Source organism: Centrocercus urophasianus, unplaced genomic scaffold (assembly GCF_019232065.1).
Source record: "Centrocercus urophasianus isolate 14NV4802_14NV808 unplaced genomic scaffold, USGS_Curo_1.0 seq_29, whole genome shotgun sequence".
NCBI lineage: Eukaryota > Metazoa > Chordata > Aves > Galliformes > Phasianidae > Centrocercus > Centrocercus urophasianus.
In genome coordinates this window covers 4,666,225-4,676,934 of record NW_024884855.1, presented here as the reverse complement: position 1 = coordinate 4,676,934, position 10,710 = coordinate 4,666,225, and the positions used below count along the sequence as shown (strand labels likewise).

The window sequence follows — 10,710 nt, the reverse complement described above, 5'->3', positions numbered from 1 at the left end:
TCTTGCACCACAGTTTAATTTTAGAAGAGGAAAGAAAAACATGCTAAATGCATAGAAAAGATGTAATTTTCTTTCTTTATAAGAACATTTTTGGAAAGTATGTGATATGCTTTGCCTTCCATTTAAAAAAAAAAAAAAGAGAGAGAATGGACAGGGGTCTTGTTAACGAGTGCAACAGTGTGCTGTAAAAGCATACTGTAAATATTGTGAGCCTCAAGAAGTGCTATTTGCTTTCTACCCATACCAAAATCTCCTTTATTTATCTTTATCCTCACAGTTCAAAGGAAATTATAAAAATGTTTCAGAATTCTTTAAAGCATGATGCATTGTTAGAAGTATCCCAGGGGCACAGAACCAAAGCCAACAGAAAAGTCCAGTGCTGCTCTCTTGCTCGCCGAAGAAAAGGCCAGCAGCAATAACAAAGCAGGATGTTTCTAATACATTTTTTAGGTTGGGTGGAGGAGCTGGAGACTGGAGCCCTTAATCACTTAAGCTGGAAGTTATTCACAAATGACCCTTCAAAGTTCAGTGTTCCTGTCTGGCCTCTTGTAATAAAACATATTTTCTACAGCAGTTTTCCTAAATAGCTTTTCAGATCTTAAGCCTTGCATTCCAAGCAGTGCACGCTGACTGCAAGCATGCCGGACTGATTCCAGAGTTAGAAATAATTATAACATTTCTAGTTTCTGGCCTTTGCTCCCCTTCTACAACACAAAAGTATTCAAGTACCAACCTGAGATAAAGGAGAACACCTTTCTAAGTGCTTGTTTGTACACCTTCTGCTATCACTCATTTTAGGTCAGGTTGCACGTCCTGTTCACTGTCTCTCTGTGAGAGCACCTGTACAGATTACAGTGCGTTTTCTGGTCCTTCACTCTGATTGAAGGTAAGTGTTCCCTACGGTCTGTTGCTTGAAATACCACCTGTCTGGTCTGCGTTGACATTATGGAACATGATTCTCAGAGCTCTTTCTCACTTTTCTTTCTCGTTTAAAATAATGAATTTGCAGTTGATTTCTTTTTAGCTGAACTATTTAGTTTCTAATGCCAGCGATCCAGAAGTCAGTAGAGATTTTCATCGTTTTCATCATCATCATTTCATACTGTTCATGAGGTTTTTTTAAACTGTCAGTTAAGTAAGTCCTTGTGCCACTGGCTCAATTTACAGACAGTTGTGAAGTATTTTCATGAAATTTCCACAGGCCTTGTGGCTGTTCCTGCACTGTTCAGCAGCCTCTTTCCCCACACAGGAAGTGTGTCTTCCTGAAGGCCGCTATTGAAACAGCATTGTCCAAAGCTTCAACTGTACTTTGTATGTAGTTATCACCACTATAGTTACCACAAAAAAATTTATCAGTTAAAACACATCTGGTAAACTTCTGTTACTCATCTGTGCTTGCCAAATCCAGCAGCTGATCTGCTTGGGAAGGAGCTGCATTTCTACCTCCCAGCAGATACTCCGGCTGTGACAGTCAATGACGTATGCAAGAGGACTCCTGTAACACAAAAACCTGAGAGGCAAAGCATAAACTCAGGGCAGAGACAGGCCTCATAAGAAAAAATAAAGTGCTATGAACACGTTACTGGTTTAATTTTAAGTCATTTTGCCAGAAACATAGGTGAGCTACAGCCGGAGACGATGCAGTTACACGCTGATTTGCCTTTACAGAAGGATCTGTCAACCAGTGCAGGGCCCGTGGTGGGGTGGGCTTACGTGGGATCAGAAGGAATTAAAAAGACATACTTTATACCAGTTTTGTGGGAAAAGGAAATAATACCTTTACTACTTTTGCACTTGGAGTTTTCTATGTTATCTTTGCAGTCCTATGCGCGCTTTGTGAGAGTGCAAACTGAAAGGTGAAGTAGTCCATCAAACACGTGAGGAACGCAAGGTGGTGGGCTTTTGTTGTTTGTTTTTCATTTTGGAAAGTGTTATTGCTGAGAAACAAAATCCGGTAACTGGATTTATCTGTTTAAATAACTTAAGTTGGTTTAGTAGGACAAATCATAGCTTCAATCCCATAATCCAATCACACAGGATCAGGACCGATGTCTAGCCTTGCTGACTTAATCAGAGCTCCGTAAGCATGAGGAACTCCCTATGTGAACCAAGCTATAAGGTCAGGACTTGTGTTTTATGGGCATGTCTTGAAACACAAGCTAGATGAATAGCCCAGGCCTACTAACAGTAGCATCAATGTGCATCTTCCCTGCTGTTCAAATGGAGACCATATTGTGTTCCTGAATTACTTTCAAATTCACTGTGTATTTTCCAAATACCATGTTGCTAGCAAATAAACACAACTAAAATAAGTATATTATTTTGAAAGTGTCAGCATTTAGTAGCTGAGAATTGTACTGAATTTAGAATGCCGTCCATGGCCATGTCTCTGCCCACAACCAGGCTGAAAACAAGGCAGGACATCCGTGCTGGCTTTGTAGACTCAGTTGGAGTCTTATGCTCATTATACAACCAAGATGCCTCTAATTCTGTGATCTAGAGATAAAAGACTGTTTCATTAGCATAAAATATGACACTAGTTTTTTGACTGCATGTATATTACAGTACATATTTTCATATAAATATATTCATGCATGAATAGTTTTGCTTTTCTAGCTCAAGTATGTATTCCTGCTTGAGCCCTAAGTGCTTTCTGTAAGAGATAAAATGTCCAGTAGCAACAAATGGAAACACATTTCTAAATGCTACATGAAGGACAATGAAAACATACCTTTTTTTCATGTTGCATTACTGTGGAATTACTATGGATCTTTGAAATCCCACTGTGATAAAGTTACTGCTTTACTTGTTCCTATTGTCTATGGTCAACTTTCTTTAATTGTAAGTTTAGATTTCTGAGAAAAATGTTTTACCTGCATTTATTCACCATAATCTGCAGTTTCATAATCTAATAAACTCAATTTTGTTACCTAAGAACTTCAAGATGGCACTTTATTAATTTTAGTGGAAGAATACAAAGAATTTATCTTCTTTTAACTCATATCTATATATCTCAGCTTTACTAAAGTAGAATGAAATATGAGATTTATAAGAAAGATTTGTACAACTCATGCAGAAACTTGAGGCCATTTAGAGATAAAAACAGCACTTAGGGAAAGAACTGCAAAGCTTCTGTTCCTCATAAAGAGTAAATCTGAAATTCCACAGGAGCAGTTAATATAGTGAAGATTTAGATACAAGAAATGCCCCAAAACACTTCATGGAATGAATGATTTAATGTATGAAGGAGACAATACCTCTTCTCAACAAATTACAGATGGCTTTTGCTGAGAGACTGGATTTGAGGATACACATCGTACTCAGGTAACAGTCTATCTGTCTTGTAAATCTGATGAAGATGTTGAGAAAACTATCTGTTTAAATGTAGTTATCTGCTGGCTAGTTTTTCAGGTTTGGTGTCCTCCCTACTTGCTGAGCTCTGGAAAAACCTTACAGATGGGAACAGAGGGCATGGTTTTGTTAGTCATGAGAACTTAGCTGGGCTCATTATCCATCATCTACTGAAATGGCTTCTCTTCTAGCAGGAAGATCAGAAAGCAGGCCTTGCCAAGCCACAGAGGAAAACATACCGGTGTAGAAGAAAGAGCATTTATTCTCAGCTGGTACAATAGCTAATTCTGGGATTTTTGCAGTGTTTTCAGCAAGTTTTAAAAACATTTATGTGAGAAGTCTTTCAAGTATGTGTCCTTTATTTCCTATAGCTCTGGATCTTTACTCCACAAACCTATCAGGAAATGGAGAAGATATCCTGCATGAAAAACATAGTCCTTATCCAGTTTGAAAACATTCAGCAGCACGCAGTCTACCTGAGTAGCTCTGTGAACTGTGCAGTAGGTATTTAAACAAGAGAATATGCTTAATTTGGTGTCTGCAATTTGCTGTATCCTGTCGATTGCTACACCTGATGCAGATATTCTTAGAGATCCAGCTCTGTACAGCTGACATTTCTGGTATTTGAATACATAATCAGGCTTTTAAAGACACACAAAGAAAAAAACAACAAAGCAAACAAGCAAATTAAAGAAACTTAAAAAAGTTTAATTGCTTTCTGCAACGTTAGTTTTGCAAATGCATTTAGTGGATCTGAACACTACATTGACACTTTTTTACATTACACAGCTTATTTAATCTAAAGTATGGCAACTTGCCAGCCTCAGCTCCTAGCGGTAAATTCTGCTGCACAAAGCAGTTTTTATATCTGAGGTCACTTCCTCTTACTATTTTATAATCTTCCTGATTTTGTCTGCTTTCAATAAATGCCTTTCTATTTTCACATCTTTTATGTACATGTACGTACAGATCCTTTCCAACATATTAAAACTGACAGTTGCATGTTAGTAAGGATAAAAACGACAGATTGCTGGCTTCAGTTTCATTGCACTAATGCACTAGAGGGTTATTTTTACTTTACACTATTAAAAGAACGAAACATATTGGTATTAGAAGTATTTCCTGGCTTTGGGAGTGGGATGGGGAGGCAGAGGTTGATGTTTCATAATAAGGCTTTAAAACTAAAATAATCTCTGAGCATAGCACTACAGATTGACACGAGGAGGCTGAGTTCTCACAGCGAAAGTGCTCGGCTTTAAAGCATCTCAAATTTAAGCATATTAAAATTTTAAATCTGAAAATAAATTAGGGCAAAGGCCAGATGTCTCTGCTTTCACGATCCAAAGTGGTTGAATGTTTCTGCTTGGAAACAGCAGGAAGGAGAGCCACGCTGAGACCAGAGATCCCTGCAGACACAGCGGGACTGAAAGGAACTTGAGGGAAAGGATGACTGAATTGGAGCTGGTCAGGGCAGAAGGATGAGAATGGAGGAAAAAAACTAAAAATGCAATGCAGCAAACAGAGAAAAGCTTTTGGCATTACAAGAAAGGGAAGCTATCCTGATGTCACTGACCATTTCTAACAGGCTGTCGTGAAATCCTTTTTCCCTCAAAAATACTGTTATGGAGGATGTTAGCTGCAAATCATCATGTGTTCATCTTTTTAGGAAGCCCTTTTTGTTGTTCTTTAGACCTGCTGTTCTTTTATGGATATGGCAATACACTAAAAACAGTGGGTGCAGTTCTGTCAGGTTAAATTGCAATTTTGTTTCTTACCCACAATTATTTTAAACTGTGCAGGCTGAGATCACAGAAATCCTTTTCTGGCCCCAGAGGTGTAAAGTAGCAAATTCATCCTTCATGTAATTGCATGAGATAAATTGACTTACGTCAGGAATTATTTTGACCTGTCTCTTCCATTTTATTGGACAAATTCTTTGCTTTAGTGCTTGACTTTCCCTTGCTTAACATTTTCTTCTATTTAGAGACAGTAAAAATTTAAAATATTACACATAGCCTTTTAGCAAGGAATCACTACCCCTCTGCATCTAGACTCAACAGCAGCTATGTACTTAAAAATAACATACCAGAGGAGCTGAAGGCATACCCTCACCAACATGCAACTGCAATTTCATGATACAGTAAATGCCATTTTTGGATAGCCACGAGGCACAGAATTCTTAGAAATTCAACCCAACCACTTTTTTAGAAACAAAACAAAGCGAAGAGTAAAGAGTGGTTTTACGCTGATGATTTTACATCCGAGTTGGTATCATTTATCTTTCTGCTGCCACTGTAAAGCCAGGATAAAGCCTGGTGTAAACACTGTCACTCAGCACTGGCTGATCTTGTCCAGAATGCAATTATATGCTTGTGTTTGTTCCGGATCAATGTACCACCGTTGTACAGATCACATATTGACAAGCTTAGTCGGCCTCCAGACAGTTTCAGAAGGGCTGAGTTTGAGGGATCAAAAAGAAGATGGAGAAAATCCGGTTCAGGATAAAGTGAGGAATACACAGGGATGTTCCCACTGACAAAGTAGTTACCACCACTCTGCCTCTCTTCTTCCTGCACCATCTGTGCATCACAGTCTACCAAAGTGTAATTGTGCCACTGAACAATTGTTTTAGAGAGCACTCTCATTCACAGCACGGCTTTACAGCAGAGAGGACACTGAAAGTCACAACCATTAGCTGACAGTTCCTACTCCTAGCTGAATTTATGGTCACACGTTTATTAAATCCAGATCTGCGCACGGCTGACTTGCCAGCAGACAGATCTGAGCCAGCTCATGTGGAGATACGCAACTGCATTCAGACATCAGCTCAGTGGTGAATCAAGAGCACCCGTCCGACCCCTCTGGCACCGCATGCCGTCAGCGAACACAGCGAGCCCAGCCTGTGGCTCTGGCTGCCATACAGACCGAGGGATGGCAGCCCTGATACACCACGGAGGAAGGAGCCGCGTGGGCCTCCTTTGTTACCAACATCACCACAATAAATCCCTCAGCTGCTGCCGTATGTATACAGCTACAGCGGGTCTCACGTATGGCTTACAGTTGGGCTGCAGCTCCCAAAGCAAGATTAACTGGGGCTTTCAAAATCCCAGGCCTGTATGGGATACTGACATCCAGCCTGATGCCACAGTGACAGTCACTTTATTTCTTTCTGTTCTGGAAAAAAAAAAAAAAAAAAAAATATCAGAGTGGTTAAGTTTAAGCCTCATAATACAATTTTACTTGTATTTAGCTTCCTACTGCTGCCCATGTAAAGGACACCATCATAGCCATTGCTTTTGGTTAGAAATGAAAAGTTTACAACATCTCTCATCACAAAATGGAATTTTACGTCACTGAAATATTTACAGCGGGAAACTTATCACGGTAAGATTAACCTTATTCCTCTCTACAAGTAAATTCCAGATAAATAATGAGGATCTTTTTCAGTATTTCCATTGACTGATAAAAAGCAATCCAGAATAAAAGGCAGTTCTCTCTTGCTGAGGAAAGGATGTGAGAACCAACAGGGCTTTTTGGCTCCTACATTCTTCAATTATTAGAAGTATGTATATAAAGGGGGTTGGGTGGGAAGTGATTTTCATTCACTATGGCTTGCAAGCTGGTTTAAATTGCAATCCATAGAAATGACTCAAGATTTAATGAGCTCCTCAGACCACTAAAACATGATGTAAGGCACTCAGTTGTCTTCACCCATCTTCTGTGTTACGACAAATGTCGTAACAGATGTGCTCCTGACCCTTTAAAACGAAACACGACATGATAAATTACCTCTTATGCAAACTTAATCAAAACAGACACTAAGCTGTCTCAAAGAGAAAAATAAAGACCAAGCACATCACCTAAAAATCTGGCATATAACCACACTTATCATAAGGGAATCAACCCTGCCAGCAGTCGGTTCTGAAGAACGCCCAATTTCCCCCTAAAGATAATTTAAACAGACCAACTATGAGACTCTTATTTGCAGAAATGACAGACTATGAACTTCTTCCAGCACAAAAGGCGAGACTTGTGACACAGACCTGGCAAAACACCTCCTGTAAAACCAGCTATGACTACAAAAAGGACAGCAAGAAAGAAAAAAAAGATCAAATCATCTTCCAAAAACCTTCTGATTGAAAGTCTAACAGAGAGACAAATAAAATTCATATGTGTTTCAAAATGGAAAAGCGATCAAAGTTCCAGAAAACAAAGTAGATGTGAGGGAATTATTCATGTAAGAAACAGTTTATTGGAGCATACCCTAAATTTTGTTGAGATTATAACCTTTTTTGCTATCTGGCACCTGTCCCTCTGTTGGCAGGAAAGTGCCCAGTATTAATTACAGTGGTATTGTTATTATGCAATTCCATGAACTAAAGAATAGTTCTCCCATGGTAGAACTGCCATGGTTACAGTGCAGAACCGTGGCTGTCATTCTTTAGTTGACTTTTTCACAAAATCTCTTCCTGCCCTGGTTAGCTCTGCAGCCACACATGACAGATTTAAGCAGTACATGGGAAAATGAGATGGTTAATGAAAATTTAGATCTCTAAAATTTATATCACATATCTCACCTAAGGATTAAACAGCTTTGCTTGGTAAGAACCCTGCACGCAGAACTAAGTTTTACACCTAGAACACATGAAGGATCAGGCTCATGCACAAAAAAGTGTCTTTGCAGAATATACAATATGCAGGAAAAAAATGAAGTTCTGAGGACTGTGTGCCACCATTGCAGAGACACACAGCCATGAAGAAGGCACTACAATTTTAGTGCTCTTCTGTATTTTGTAAGGTTAAGTCATCCTACTATCATGGGACTGAAGGTAACAGACTTTCCTCAAGATATATTTCAAACCCACAACAGAGAAAGCTACATCAGTAATGCAAAATATTGAAAATTCAACTGTTTGCTCAAATTAATAATTGAGTTATAATGCAAAATTTTATTCATCACAAGTTTGTCTGATTTCAGCATGACATTTATATAAAATATCCCAACTGACCACTTAAAATTAGGACAGTCTCTTTTCCTTGCTTGGATCACACATTGTTTTTATCTTTGTCATTCATTCATTTATTTTATTTTAAAACCCAGTCTTGTTTCCACTGAAGCCAGCAGGAATTCTGCCACTGAATTGGTGGAAGAGAGACTGTTCTCCACAGCTCACTCTTTTCTGCTAGTAATGATTGGGCTTTTACTTTGCAGTAGATTTTTTCTTGTATCAAAAGTTATATTTAAATATTGGAAGATTAAAAATGACACTGCTAAATGAAAGCAGGAAAAGAATGGAGTATATCTTACACAAATGCATAAAAAAACACAGATTTAATGAAAACATCTGCGATGAAACATAACACCAGGATTTTTCTCACGAACCAGATTCCCTTCTAACGTAAATTAAGAGTTTGCTCAGTGGGCAAAAACATTCAGAACCCACCATCAACTCATCTGCATTCAAACTGATTTTGAAGTCATCCTTAATTGCACTTTACGTAGTTGGAAAATACATCTCTTACCAAGGCTGTGCTGCTTTATGTAATCACCTCCTTTTCATACGGTGATTAAACCTAGAGGAGAGTGTGGGAGCATTTTAGAGGTTGTGATGCTTATGATTTCTTGCTGAGGGACACCTGATCACCACAGCAGCTGTCAGAACCAAAGCTCTGCATTCAGAGCACAACAGTGAGCAGTGGTGTCAGGAGGTGAGCGCTGCTGACAGCCCCCACTACACACACTGTGCCATGCCAGCCCGTAACAGGAAAATGAAAACCCTGATACCTTCCTGTTGGCTGACCCCTTCCTCCCCACGTTTCCTTTCTGAATAAAATTTTACCACTAAAGGTTTTAAAAAATAATGTGGGGTGGTTCCTGGGAAGGAAGGAAGAGTGGTTGGTGCCAGCACACTTCTGCTTACCTGCTTTGGCTGCAGTGGTGTCATACTGCCCATCTTAGCAAGGACTTAAGAAATCCCACCAGTATTTCAAGTCCCATGACTGTAAGCAGGCAAATTCTTTTCCTTACCAAAACCGGCCTTACACTCTGTGCAAAATCCCGCACTGTGTACGAGGAGCTCCATTGACACACAAAACTTCACAGCCACTGCGGGAAAAGCACCCAGCAGCTCTCCAGCACCTGACCCAAGAGCCAGGGGCAAGCAAGGCTGCAGAGAAAACATGAACACCGTGAGCTCCAGGCTCCTTTTTGGACACTCAAATCAGACAAACTTGTGATGAATTAAATTTCTTCATTGTAACTATTAATTTGAGCAAACTGTTGAATTTTCAGTATTTTGCATTACTTACGTGTCTTTCTCTGTTGTAGATTCATAGAATATTCTGAGTTGGAAGGAACCCGTAAGAATCATCGAGTCCAGCTCCTGGCCCAACACAGGACCACCCAACTCAGATACCCAACTCGACCCTCTCACAATATGGCACCAGCTCAGCTCCTGTCCCTCACCCTTCTGTCACCCCCACCTCTTTTTTCCCTTTGGGACACCTTCGAAGTCCCGGCGGCTCTACGGACGTTCCCCGGCTCGCCCAGCCGGCTCCCCCACCCCCTCCCAGCCCCTCTCTCAGCTAGCTGCCGGCGGCTCGAGCTCCTCCCGCTCCCTGCCCGACTTGTGCGGGGCGCCGAGCGCCGCCAGGCCGCGCCGGGAAGCCCAAAAGCAGACGGCGGCCGGAAGGCTCCCCGCAGCCCGGGCACGGCCGCCCCCCGAGGGGAGGAGAGAGCACGGCGAGGACAGCCGACCTCGCGACGGCGGCGGCACGGATCCGGCCGGGCCCTGCCTCCCCCCCGCCCCTCCGCGGGTCACATGAGAGGGGCGGGCGGCTGGGCCGAGCCGGCGGCCGCCGCCGGGGTGAGGCGGCGCCGGGTGGGGAGGGCCGGGGCCGGGGAGCGCGGCGGCGGCGAAGGAGGAAGAGAGCGGCGGGAGGAGCTGAGCCCGGGGCCTCCCTGAGCCGCGGCCGTCGCGGAGCGCGCCGCGCACGGCCCCAACATGGACGAAGAAGGCGGCGGAGGTGGCGGTGAGTGGCGGAGGGGCCGCGGCCCCGCACCTGGCCGCCGTGCCGAGGCGGCGCTCGCTCGCGGCCGGCGCGCCCGGACCGGGGCTGGGGAGCGCGGCCGAGTCCGGGACGTGCGGCGCGGCACCGCGCCTTTTTTTCCTTTCCGCGCTCCGTGCCCCGTCCTGCCCGGCTCCTCCCGGGCACGGGGGCAGCGCCGGTGCCGGCGGCCACGATGGGGCTCCGTGCCCGCGGCCGGAAGGCTCGGCCGGGCGGAGGGCCGCTCTTGGGGCGGCGGGGCCCCGTCGGTCGGTCGGTCGGTCGGCGCTGTGACAACCCCGCGTTGGCTCC

The 10,710-nt window shown here is 42.8% G+C and overlaps 1 long non-coding RNA gene across 2 annotated transcripts; it reads right to left on the bottom strand.

The window, feature by feature from the left end:
• Nucleotides 1-3,181: 3,181 nt before the first annotated feature.
• LOC122165366 lies at nt 3,182-9,897 on the bottom strand. Of its 2 annotated transcripts, none has more exons than XR_006170456.1 (3): nt 9,661-9,897; nt 6,410-9,518; nt 3,182-5,806 (listed from the first exon to the last, which is right to left on the bottom strand). It is a non-coding gene; the product is annotated as an uncharacterized LOC122165366 (long non-coding RNA). The 2 variants fall into 2 exon arrangements; XR_006170455.1 differs by having other exon boundaries at nt 3,192-6,525; nt 9,273-9,518.
• Nucleotides 9,898-10,710: the final 813 nt, after the last annotated feature.